The sequence below is a fragment of the Triticum aestivum genome, chromosome 4A (assembly GCF_018294505.1).
Source record: "Triticum aestivum cultivar Chinese Spring chromosome 4A, IWGSC CS RefSeq v2.1, whole genome shotgun sequence".
Lineage (NCBI taxonomy): Eukaryota > Viridiplantae > Streptophyta > Magnoliopsida > Poales > Poaceae > Triticum > Triticum aestivum.
Genome location: NC_057803.1, coordinates 743766300 through 743780440, shown reverse-complemented (window position 1 = coordinate 743780440; position 14141 = coordinate 743766300). Strand labels below are relative to the sequence as shown.

Sequence of the window (14141 nt, the reverse complement as noted above, 5' to 3'; positions counted from 1 at the left end):
AAACATCTTATTTTGGTCACATCACATTCTTAGGTCTCACTGCGTCGAGCAACCAAACTAAAGCCAAGACCAGGCTGGTGAACTGCACGCACATCTTCAGACAAGAAGAATGGGTATGCAGTACTCAACTGATTGCCTTGAAGCCTGCTTTTGGTAAAATATCAGTTAGCAGTCACCGACATGACATGTCGATACTGTACAAGAAAGGATTCGGTTCATTTTACTTTTGTTTAGTTATAAGAAAGCAGTAGTATATGAAACGATGCTGACAGACGAGCACAAAACTGAAAATAGGCTCTGTCTGAGTACACGACACACACCATCTGAATAAACTCTTGGGTGGGTTTTGCTATCAACCAATGGGTGGGTCTTGCTGTCAACGTGAGTTTCACGTACTGTCGATATTAATATATCCCCTTTATAAAAAAATCAAGGTGAGTTTGTCTTGCTAATAACGTGATTTTGACTGTAATGAAGCGCCTCCGAATTCAGCTAGCTCCGAATTCAGGTCTTGGTAATTCGAGATCAGCTGCAGTCTTCATGGCATTAGCTTAAATAGCGATCGAAATGCTCTTATATTTCCTTACGGAGAGAGTACTAATCTGCACTTTTCATTGGACATCCATCACTGATTCACTCTCTCACAATTGCTCCCATCCACCATCACTGACTTCTGTGACAATTGTCCACATTGTTCCTGAAAGGGAAAACAGGGGAAATTCAGTGTCAGGATGAAGTGCACGCATGAGCATACTATTTAGTCAGGACAAATTAATGTCTCGCATGGCACCATACCAAGTTTAGCTGCAATCTTCACAGCATTAACAACACATTCCTGGAAAGAGTCATGGAGCCATCCAGCTTGTGCAGTTTCCCAGCTCCTGATTGTTTACCCATCACTGTCTCTCTCAATTTGCTCCAGACTGGTCATAGACATTTCACTGACAGCACCAGCAAAACAGAGCAAGGCTATCATACAAAGGCTGTATGCTAGAGTAGCAGTAGCACGGCTATCATACAAAGGCTGTCTTCTAGAGTAGGAGTAGCACGGCTATCATGCCAGCCCAAGATGATCAGCACCGAAAACTGAGTTGAACTGTAAGATGACCCAGCCTAAGGCACCCCGCCTCCTAAATTTGAATTAAACAAATGAGTGATACTTTCAAATTAATGGACTATTTGAAAGATTAAAAAAATTAATGAAATAATCATGATTTTTGAGAGTGCAAACATGGCTGATAGGAGCTAATTTACCTTTCCATTTATTTGCAGGTGGGAATCTAACTCACACTTCATTCAAATAGCTTCCGGCGGATATGCGCGATCTTTGGCCAACTTTCTCCATCAGGTGCTTGGCAGCTCTCATTCAATAGCTCAGAACAACCCAATACACGTATCTCCTGGAGGGAGGATGGCAGATCTGGTAAAGATGATATGTTTGGGCACCTAAAGATGTCAAGCGTCTTCAGATTGGAGAAAGACCTCAGATTTGTTGGCAGGGAAATCATTTGACAATCAATGAAACACAGGCCCATGACAGATGTGAAATTTGCTGATTCTTCTAATAAAATGAATGGTTCCTTGCATCCTATAAGAGTGAGTGATGTAACTGTAAAACCATCAGCCGAGAGCATGGTGTTGAGTATTACTGGACTGCTAACATCAAGTGTGCGCTGGACTCGAAACTGTAAGACACACTCGGGGGTGAGTTTCGGAACATCAATCAAACCTACGCTGGAAAGATGCAGCAGGGAAGGCAATCCTTCGAGCGTACATAAATCTGGCAAGTGAAGCAGTGAGAGTGATTTAACAGAGGTGAGACTATCAATAGACAAACATGGGGTGGTTCTGCAATTGGCTATGTGAATATTCTTCATTTGTGGCCAATCAGTACAGAGGAAGTCAGCTGCAAGCACGCAATTCTTTATAGTGAGGCTTTCAAGGGATAATGGCAAACATTCAGCTCCATGTGCCAACCCTAAAGAAGGGCAGGAAAACAATTCAACAGCTGAAACAGAGGTAACAACTCGTAAGCCCCCTAATGACCAGAGGCACCAGCAATATCCGACTCGCAAGAAGTTAAGTTTTGTCAAACGTTGGAGGATCTCTTTTGAAGGAAGTTTAGTTAAAGTCATAATCTTTGAAAGGATCAATATTTGCAGTGAAGCCAGGCCATCAAGACAAATAGCTAAAGCTTCATCTGTAATACTGCATGAAGAAAGAGTAAGTTGACTAAGTCCCGACGGTGGAACCAGCGGCAGTCCAATGCTCCTTTCATACATGAGTCTCATCATATGCTCATGACGGTATATCCATGCCTTGATGATATCCTCTTTTATCGGTACTTCATCTTTCTCCCTTTCTAGAGCACTTTCAAGGTTTTGAACATGTGACATATCAGTATGCATCAATATCACCAGCTGCTTCAGAAGTGAATGAAATGAATGGTTCCTTGTATCTTGTAAGAGTGATTGTTGTAACTGTGAGACCATCAGCCGAGAGCATGGTGTTCAGTATTACAGGACTGCTAACATTGAGTGTGCGCTGGACTCGAAACTGTGAGACACACTCGAGGGTGAGTTTTGGAACATCAATCAAACATACGCTGGAAAGTTGCAGTAGGGAAGACAATCCCTCAAGCGTACATAAATCTGGCAAGTGAAGCAGTGAGAGTGATTTAACGAGTATTTAACCAAAAACTACCACAATTCATGGAACCGTGACGAAAAACTACCACTTTACGATTTTGTGCGAAAAACTACCGTTTTTTTCCTAAACCGTGGCAAAAAACTACCAAGTCTGAAAAGAGCCCGATTTGGCTCTTTTAAGTGCGTTTCTGACAGAATTGGCCCACACATAAGCAGGCTAAAAAAGCAATCGGGTCCCTAGTTTTTTTTAAAAAAGCAATCCAGTCCTTCAGCGACTGGAGGGGGCGGGCAGCTGCGTGCACGCGTGCGAGGAGGCACTGGGATGCGCGACGGCGGCGGCGTGGCGAGCTCGCGGCGGCCCTGCGAGCTGCGCGTGCCATGGGGCCCGGCTGCGTCAGGCAAGGGGAGGATCCTGCACGCGCTGCTGCGGCAAGCCGGCGGGGCGGCTGCTCGAGCGGTTGCGCACGGCTGCGTGTGCGCGTGCGGCAGTGGGGCTGCGACGAGGTGCGGCTGTGCAGTGCGGCGGGGCTGCGCGAGAGGAGGAGCTCGTGCCCGTGCTGCTGCTGCAAGAGAAGGAGAGGAGGCAGAGGAGAAGGAGACCGAGAGGAGACAGTGGAGAAGGAGAAGAGGGGCTGGGCTGCTGCTGCTCAGCAAGCTGCTGCAGCAAGGAGAAGTAGAGGAGCACGAGCACCGCCGCCACGACGCTCGCCGCTTGCTGGCCGGCTGGCTTGCGTGCGCAGCAGCCGCCGCCGCCGTCGCCGCGAGTGTGCTGGGCCTCGCCGAGGACTGGATTGCTTTTTAAAAAAAAACTAGGGACCCGATTGCTTTTTTAGCCTGCTTATGTGTGGGCCAACTCTGTCAGAAACGCACTTAAAAGAGCCAAATCGGGCTCTTTTCAGACTTGGTAGTTTTTTGCCACGGTTTAGGAAAAAAGCGGTAGTTTTTCACACAAAATCGTAAAGTGGTAGTTTTTCGTCACGGTTCCGTGAATTGTGGTAGTTTTTGGTTAAATACTCTGATTTAACAGAGGTGAGACTACCAACAGAGAAGCATAGGCTGGTTCTGCAATTGGCTATGAGAATATGCTTCATGTGTGGCCAGTCAGTACAAAGGAAGTCAGCTGCAAGCACACAATTCTTTATAGTGAGGCTTTCAAGGGATAATGGAAAACATTCAGCTCCATGTGCCAACCCTAAAGAAGGGCAGGAAAACAATTCAACAGCTGAAACAGAGGTAACAACTCGTAAGCCCCCTAATGACCAGAGGCACCAGCAATATCCGACTTGCAAGAAGTTAAGTTTTGTCAAACGTTGGAGGATCTCTTTTGAAGGAAGTGTAGTTAATGTCATAATCTTTGAAAGGATCAATATTTGCAGTGAAGCCAGGCCATCAAGGCAAACAGCTAAAGCTTCATCTGTAATACTGCATGAAGAAAGAGTAAGTTGACGAAGTCCTGACGGTGGAACCAGCGGCAGTCCAATGCTCCTTTCATACATGAGTCTCATCATATGCTCATGACGGTATATCCATGCCTTGATGATATCCTCTTTTATCGATACTTCATCTTTCTCCCTTTCTAGAGAACTTTCAAGGTTTTGAACATGTGACATATCAGTATGCATCAATATCACCAGCTGCTTCAAAAGTGAATGTTCTGATGAGAGTACACTCCTAATATCTGATCCTGAATCCGCCTCCCATATTAAACTAAGTTGTAAGGCCAAGTGGTCAGTCTTAATGATTTTCTCTCTCTGATCATGATGTTTCAGCTCATCATTGTATATAAATAGAAGCAGTGGACAATTGTATATTGATAACTCTTCAAGTCCTAGTGGAAGGCAAGGTAATGCCTTCAGGTTGGGCATATTATCGAGGTAAAGTGCAGAGCAATTCCTAAATAACTCAGTACTGGATGGTAGGCTTTGTACTAGACTGCAATTTTCAAAGAATAATGATACCAAATTCTCAAAATATGAACCATCAAGTAACCAGCCTGGATATATCCTCAAGTTGAGGTGGTGGCATCAAGCCTTCTAGAACCGCCAAATGTAAACTATCCTCTGCATTTGTGTAATTTTTGTAACTCCAGAGAAGTAGTAAGCTGCCAAGATGACTTTTCTGGTGCAACTTTGATTCTAAGGCTTCATCCTTCCCAGTGACATTCTCAAGATTTGTCACACATAAACTGCCACGAATCTCGTTCATGTCCCTCAGCTGTTGCAACTCATATCCTTTTTTCTTTTGCACAGAAAAATTATCAAATTGTTGGAGCGAAGTTAGCTTCCCAATGTTTGGAATTTGAGGCATTCCTTCGTTGTATGACCATTGAAGATGCCGCAACTTTGTTAAATTGCAGAGTTTCTCAGGAAAACTGTCAGCTTTTCCATTTAATAGAAGTACCTGCAAGTGGTAAAGACTACAAAGTGATCTTGGCAATTCAGAAACCGGTGTTCCGCTGATGTTCAAATACCGAAGGTGCTTTAACTCACCAACTGATTCTGGCAACTTAGTACGGTTATAAGATAACAAACATAGTACACGCAACTTCTTCAAATTCTGTAGCATCTGGTTGAAAAGTTCAGTTACATCATCTGTTACGAAGCCTATGCAGATAATAGTGCGTAAACGATGTAGCTTGCAGATACTTTGCTTCTGTCGCATCATACTATCAACACAGACAGATAAATGTCGAACAGTGGATGGTATTTCCGTCACCTTATCATCTTCCAGTCTGAAGTAGTCTTCTTTGGAGAGTAATTCTGCCAGATCATGAAGGAGATCATGCATTACATAGTACGTGGAAGTGTTTTCCTCATTAACTGGTTGAAAGAATGAAGCAGAGATCATCTCCTTGAAGCAATCACTCCCTACATCTTCCACTCTTTTGGTTTGGTTGGGTGAATCAACAAGGCCCTCAGCCATCCAAAGATGAACCAAATCATCAATGCCATATTTGTAGCCTTTTGGAAACAAGCTGCAATATAGGAAGCACCTCTGCAGACATGGATCTAACTTCTCATAACTCCACAATAGAGCTCTCACGGGCTCACTTAATTTGTCAACCTTCATAGTTAGAGCATCCTTCCATGCATTGATATCTGTCTTCCCTTTTAACTGAGAGCCCACAACTTTTGCTGCCAAAGGAGATTGTCCAAGTCTTTTAGTGATCTTCTTTGCAAAATCTTCCAACCTTTCATGCAACTTTGGATTTCCAGTTTTTGGTCCAGAGAATGCATGGTGCTTGAAGAGTGCCAAGAACTGAGCATCTTCCATCTTTTGCAGAGGAAACACTTCTTCACAGCAAAGAGCAGCTGGAAATATATCCCGTTGAGAAGTTACCAAAACTTTACTTCCCGTCTGTTGGGAAGCTAGAGGAGCCAACAGTTGGTCCCATTCCCTCTCACTGCCAGGTTCAAACCAAACATCATCCAACACAAGCAGGAATTTTCTGGATTCTTGTAGAATGTCGGTCAACTTGCGCTGTAGAGTATCAAGGTTATCAATTTGAGGACATCCCCCCTGAGAGGCAGACTCTATAATCTCCCGCGTATGACGGCGGACATCAAGTTTCCGTGAGATGCTTACCCACATTGTCACATCAAAATATTCTTTTACCCTCTTGCAATTGTAAACAAGCCGCACCAAGGTGGACTTTCCCATGCCTCCAGCTCCAACAATGGCCAAACTTGAGTACATAGCTATACTACACTCTGTAGTAGCAGTTGTCTTGGTAAGACAATGTATTATATGATTGCAATCCTTATCACGACCAATCACTTTCAGAGGTGGTAGTGATGTGGTCTCGGGAACAACAGCTGATGGTATTGTGGGGCTCTCTGGATCACAACTAGCTGGTAAGCAGAGCAGTTCATGGAATTCCTTGGCTTTCGCCAGTGTAGCCCTCAGTTCATTCAGCTGGCTAATTTGCTTTATGTTCTCAGAGCTCAGATTGGACAGCCTGCTCGACGCAGCACGTAAAGGCTTCATAAAAGTGCTGCTGATGGAGGAGGCATTGCCAGGCAAGGAATCCTTCCCGTTTGCTTTGCGCTTGAGGAGGTTGTACTCGTGCTCATCCAGCAAGTCTTCAGCCATGTAGAAGGCGTCTTTGAGTTCCTGAAGCCATTTTTCCAACCTAGTCATGTGGTTTCCCTTGTTTGCTGCTTCAATCACCAGCTCGAACTGTGGCAAGATAGTGGTCTCCAGTTCATGGAGCTCACGCCCCATGTCCACTCCAAGGAATGTTGAAGCATTAGCAAGGAGCTTCTTCAGGACTGGCGATGCAGCCAATCTTAAGCCAGCACTAGCTAACGCCACTTCCGTCATCAGATTGTGGCTTTTTTTGGTGTATATGCCTAAGGAGGGGAGTTGTGCTTGGTTTTTGGATGCTCGGATCTTGGGTGGGAAACGTGCTGTAGCAGGAAACGACCAGATAAATTAACCAACTTCAATGGCAATAAGGTGAAAAAACCCCTTCCCTTTGCTATGTCCAGCGCATGTACACCCACCTGCAGCAACTCCTCTCTTCTTTCCATGTTCAGTTGCACAAATTATCTCTGTCCTTGCTTTTTTTTCGTATATCTACTACGTACAGTCCATGTACTCTTCTCTTCTACCATTCTTTGTTGCCTAATCTTTGTTAGTGGATGCCCCATTTTTTGTTATGCAACATGTGTAGAATGGAGAAAAGGATACTCAGGGCATGGATGAGGAGGCTAAGCAGTAATTTTGCATCCCGTGCAGAATTCCATAACAGCAGTTGATCCTCACCAACTGTGCTTTTATTGGTTAATAACTATTGGCTATTGTGAATATAGTGTTAATTTTCCAGAATTTGTTTAACGAATTACTGTGAACATGGCCCTTTGCAGGACGATTTTCAGACGACCTTGTGGATCGATGGCTGCGGCGGAGGTGATCGATGGCCGCTACATCTTGTTGTGTATAAATCAGGCACAACCCATTGTCTGCGTAGCAATTCTCTTTCCATTTTTGAGCAGATGAATTGTTATGCTTTTGTACTGTTTAACTTCCATCCCAAAATGGTTGGTAGATGACTATTGTATTGACCATGTTAGTAAGGGTAATGTGCATATAGTGTGCATAAGACATTGGTGAAGTCAATATGATCTATGCCCATACAGTGTGTTAACTTGTACCCTTGCCTTGCTTCCTGAGTTTCTTTATGTTAGTAATTCCGCATTTCAAGTTATGTGTTGTTGATGCAATCTACTCTTCATGACTATTCAATGGACACTACTTTGCAAACTAAACATTATTATTTGATTCTGTAGTGTTTTGTTTCAGAAGCTGCTTGTGGTAGTACCACGCTAAGTTGTTGTGAAATCCTCTGGTCTTGTTATCTAGGCAGATGTATTCGCTACCCTCCTCCGTATCAAAATAAGTGTCTCAACTTTGTACTAACTTTAGTACAAAGTTGTATTAAGTTTGAGATACTTATTTTGGGACGGAGGGAGTATATATTATCAGGAGATGTGAAATCCCACAATTTTTGCTATGTAGGTAGTCAAAATATTTTCAGTCTGCATATTTGTACAAGCATTTTTTAGAATTCAAACTTGTATAAGCATCACATCTAGGATATTTTGAGTCTCTTCTCAAAAAACATATTATATTGCAATAGTTAGTTTGATGTTGATGTTGTACCAATTTGAGTATGAGGTGATATTAGGGGCTCTATGAAGTGTAAATATTAAAGTAATTGCCCCTCATCTTTTTTTGTATTCTTCTAGCTTAAGCTTACACTTTGTGACTGACTGCTCAATGAAATTTCTTCTGATTTGTTCTTGCAATGAGAGAAAATAAAAATGAAATAGAGTGCAACATGGAGTACTTGGACCAGTTTATCTCTCGGGCCCTAGGTTTGTAATATGTGACCTGACTATGGATCCCGCCTGGTGTGTTAGCTTTATATTAATTTAACGTCGGACGCTTTTTGCTTCTCTGTTCTAAAAAAACTTAGACCAGTTTATAAGATACCAAATGTTGGACAGTACACATCTATTTCATATCAATGTTTCCTACTGACATATGTAGTTGTGATAGTTAATGTTTCCTGCTCCATATTGTTTCTTCTTTTGACAAATTCAGAGCAATATATCTTATCATTCCCTATTTATGTTAAGAATATGGTCTTCATGCTAAAAGGATTGTAAGGATTTCTTACTAGCTGATCCACTGAAGTCTTGTTGGTGTGCTTTCTTTAAGTGAATTTTAAACACTACATAAAAGAGAGTAAGAAAATAGATTGTACTCCCTCTGTAAACTAATATAAGAGCGTTTAGATCACTACTTTAGTGATCCAAATGCTCTTATATTAGTTTGCGGAGGGAGTAGTTTCCTGCTGATGCTATTGCTCTTGTAATAAAATTGGCCTACATTCCTTCCAGAAACCCATACTCTATGGATGCTGCCGGATGTGATTTTCTTTTTAGTTTCTAAAATTAAGATACTGTGATTTGGGATGAATATATGTGTACCCATTGTTGTTACATTGTAGGAGAGATAATTATGATCATTTTCCTATTGCATATACTCTGTTCTACTTAATCAGATTCTCAAAGGTGTGTTGCCATCGAAGGTGAATACTAGATGTTCTGCTCTTGTGTCTGAAAAATCTGTAGTTGGCAGCAAGTCTTTTCTTAACAGTGTTCAGTCAACTTGCCCATGCTGTATATACATTATATACAGTTCCATTAAACTTGCTTCTATGTTTTCTTTTTGTAAAAAATGCATCGGTTCATGGTCACTGAATAAATTCATGTAAATTGTTGTTCATTACTTCAGATGTGCACTGAGCGTATGCGATTTTCTTCAAAACAACAATTTGAAGGACTGTTGTCTAACTTACTTTCACATTTTGTTGTATATGGATCGAGAACCGATGACCAAATGTTGTCTATGTGTGTGTTACTTAAGTGTCAATCTGTTGGACGAAATTGACTAGGGTATGTAATGTGTTTTTGTTAAGTCTATATGGTTGATAAGTCCATTGAGATATGGTGCTCATATGGTAAAATTATATTTGTGAAACCTACATTTAATTCAAATTAAGATTTGAAATAATTGTGTCCTAACTAAGATGACCGAAGGAAATTTCTTTCTATGATTATACGTGCGTTGCACGTGCACGATTACTAGTATGCCTAAGGAGGGGAGTTGTGCTTGGTTTTTGGATGCTCGGATCTTGGGTGGGAAACGTGCTGTAGCAGGAAACGACCAGGTAAATTAACCATCTTCAATGGCAATAAGGCGAAAAAACTAGTTGTAGATCTGTAGACAGTGGCAAAAACTAACAATGATAGACGAGCAATGAAAGTGCTTCTGGGGGTAGGAACAACCAATGAATATAGCAATGGATGAAAAGCCTGTTGAAGCCCGAAACCACGAGACAAATTAGCTGGTTGCAACAACTAAGATAAACAGTCAGATTTGCAGAGGAAAAATAGAGGAGAATGGTGGTGAGCTTACACAGATGGAGAAGTGAGAAGGAGAGTTGTAGGAGCCGGCGGAGAGACGACGCAAGGTTGCAGAACAAGCAGATGGTAGGAGCTAATAATGTTGTGTTGCAAGAGAATGGGAGGAGGCAGAAATCCTCAAACAGCAGGTCAAGGAGGAAATAATAGAGCTGATCCATCAAGCTACTTGTCCATTTTTAAAGTTTAGCTGAGCTGGAGTTGTAATAAACTAACCAGTAACCGATGTGGACAAGCACAACACATGTTTTCTTCATCTTGACTCTCTGCAGTGTGATCTGTGATGCATCTAGACATTCTGGGTAGTGTTCAGCTGAAGATTTATTTGTCCAGTAAGAAGGAAGAGACTGCCTTAGCTGTATATACATCGTTCCCTTCATTATACTGTAACAATTCACATGTAAGGTTTCCCAAAGCTATCTCTGTTCTTGTAGGCCTGCCTGATTCATCAATTTAACATTAGTATGGTAATTGGCTAAAAGCTTTGTAAATAAAGGTGCGTAGCACCCTACCTATTTACTAAAAGAAAAACAAGCACCATCAATCCTGATGTCTCTGAGTCATTATCACTTACAATAAACAAAGGCCAATACCAAAAAAGAGAGGTAAAGCTAAAGCTAGTATGAATGTCACTAACTGGTTTTGGGGCCAGCGGGGTGGTTTCACAAGGCTGGAAGCTTTGAAGAAGTCACCCAAATGGGCGCGCACCTTCGTATACTTTACCCACCACTTAATTAAGCAGGAACCTACTTTACGGACGCGCAATTCCATGTCTTTTCCTGCTTTATCGAAAAAAATGTCTTTTCCTGCTTTACCGACTTAATCACTGTCATTTGCACAACCCACCCTACTTAATTGACGCACACTTTCCCGTAATTTCCTGCTTTGCCCACTTAATTACTGTCTGTCCGGTACACCTACCAGCAGAAAACAGGAAGCGTGCCTGTAAGTCAAGCCCACCATGGGAAATCAAGATATCATAATTCCTTTAAAAGGATCCCCTTCAGGGCATAAACAATGAGAAGAAAACTCAGCGAGAATATGCCAGGAATCAAATTCGGATATGAGTCATTGGTGCAAGGAACAAGATCGAGTTCATTCAGTAGTGATGTACAAAAGCGCTGCATAAACATACAAGAACCCACCCAAAAATGCAATCCCCATAAATACTGGACAGGGTGAATACAGTCTAAGCATAGTGAAACCTTCTCCGAATCAGGCAATACAACACAAACTTGACACTAGCTAGGATTCGAATTTGGCCATAGTCCTGCTCCAAGAGGTGAGTGGAGGCGTGCGAGTGGATCGGTGGAGGAAATGGTGGCGCATCAATCAATGGTAGCAGAATGATGCAAATTAAGTATCGAGGCAAGAAGAAAGTGGGCACCGTGCAGTGACAGTACAAGCAACTGATAGAGCTGAAGTCTCTGCTCCACGTTTGATGGTACAGTAGTTTCAATCAGTACGGTGTGCATCCGTTTCCCACACGCCACGATGATAGTTCCGTATATAAATTCACTGTAGAATTAAATTCCTTTGCTCTTGAATCAAATTAAGCAACAGCTCAAGAAGCTCTGCTCTGGGTCCATCCATATATGTGAGCATGTTGAGGTGTTCGTGCTATTTACTAATTAGAGAAACATGGATCATCTCCCCGTCATACATTGCTGCCTCTGTGATCACACCCATCTTCACTGTGAAATGTGAATGCACACACCACCTACATACATTGCTGCCTCTGGGTCCATCCATATATGTGAGTATGATGGAAACTAAGCTGCTATCACCTACTAGTTTTGCCGCCTGGATCCATATATATTGAGGGAGAGGAGATGTGCGAGAAGAAATGCGCACCTTTTTTGCTGTCGACCCGCCGTGTCACCCGTTTAAACTATAAGTGAATCATGTATTTTCGCCTGAGCAGGTATTATGATGCCTGAGACATCCAAGAATGATAACTCAGATGTTCGCTACGTCTGTATTTATGTTCTCATATTGTCTTAGCATTTTTGACCCGTTGATACTCCTATATTTTTCATATATGGCACCCGATGTAGTGAGAAAATCATCCTCGTTTTAGGCTGTTGTTTATGGCCTGGGCGTATGTGCTGAGTTTGGTGGCCATACTTTTCGTCCTTTAGTTGGAGGTAAGTTCTTAACCTTATGGCTTAGTACTACAAGCATCGACAAGTCATTCCATTTAGCACAGTAATCGTTTAAAAATTCCAGAGGCTCTTTAGTCGAAACAGGTTTGCACCCCCGCTATATTAATATAGCAAACACATGATACAACCAACGATAGGTGATGGGGCAGATCAAAAGAAAAGAAAGAGAAAATACAAAAGGAACAAATGTCGACAACGGCGGATTAACAAAAACGAAGAAGCCTCACGACCGTTGTGCCCACCGGAGATCTCCCACCAAGCTCCTAAACTCCGAAACACCGGTACCAATCAACACCTCCAAGAAGGGACGCGACAATGACGAAGATGCCGCCAAGAATTTCCCCTGGTATGCGGCGAGGAGAAAGGAAGGGTAGCACTCGACGCCCTCCAAGAAGGTCCGGTGGCACCCTCAGGCGCCACCGCATCAGTTCAGACATGCTGACACAGATTTCTTCAGATCCCAACCATCACCCCAGGCGCTCCGGAGCACGCCACCATAGCGTCCACCACCCTGCGCCAACACGGCCTTGAAGCCTCCCACTTTGTCGCACCACGACACTGAGAAGTGGGGCCTGCACAGCGAAGAAGAAGAGTTGGGACTAGGGGCAACAACACCGTCGGCACATGGGAGGGTCCGACCTCCACCGTCAATGACGATAACAGACCGGATGCAATAACAGGAGCATACCAGGCCCGCCAGAGCCCTGAAATGCCCGTAAAGCTCTCGCCCTCACGTTGCAGAAGGCACACAGGAGGCACCCCCCCCACACACACACATCCGAGTCGCTCCTCCTCATCACTGCACAGTAGGAAGTGAGGCCGTGCCAGAGCCTGCCTGCTAGGACCCTAGATGGGGCCCTAAGGGCCTAGATCGGGTCCGGGGGCATCGCCGGCAACGCCGCGCCACCAGGCCACCCCACCGCCAAGGAGCAACACCACCACCTCACATGTCGCCGGCCACCGCCTCCAGGTCGTCGGACCGCCGCCGACCCCCTGCCCCGGGAAGGAGGGCCGCGCACGAGTGTAGACGTTCCTGCCACCGCCGATGATAACCACAAGTATAGGGGATCGTGACAGTCTCCGAGGGTAGTATTTCACCCAAATTTATTGATTGGACACAACCAAAGAATTTATGAGCTTAGAAGTTGAGTTGTCAATTCAACCACACCTGGAGAACTATAAATCTGCATCAAAGTGTTTAGTAGGACAGTAGTATAATAGTTTGATAGCAGTGGTAACAGTAGTAATAGTAACGGTAACAGTAAAAGTAGTAGTTTTGTAGTGATTGTAACATCAACATCAACAGTAGTAACTTGCAAATATCAATATGAGAAAAGCGTACGCATTGGATCAGTGATGGATATTTGTGTCGAATGGCATTCATCATATAACAGTCACAACCTAGAGCGATGCACAATAGCTCCAATTCATCAATGTAATGTAGACATATATTTCGTATATAGTCATGCATGTTTATAGTACTTGTATGACATCTTGTGTCCTACCCTCCCGTGGCAGCAGGGTCCATAAGGGAAACTAAGGGATATTAGGGTCTCCTTTTTAATAGAGAACAAGAACAAAACATTAACACATATTGAATACAAAAACTCATCATACTACGGTCATCACCGGAGCAAACCCAATTGTTGTCACTTTGGGGTCTATGGACCAGAACACATAATAGGTGCATAAAACTTGCAACATAGGATCCAAATCGCAGTTATATTCATGGAAACATAAATGATTGAGATCCGAAATCATCCCACTCAGGCCCTAGTGACAAGCATTAAGCATAGCAAAGTCATAGCAACATCAATCTCAGAACGTAATGGATA

General features: G+C 43.2%; 1 pseudogene; it reads right to left on the bottom strand.

The window, feature by feature from the left end:
• Positions 1–396: 396 nt before the first annotated feature.
• LOC123088531 (putative disease resistance protein RGA3) lies at positions 397–10548 on the bottom strand (annotated as a pseudogene).
• Positions 10549–14141: the final 3593 nt, after the last annotated feature.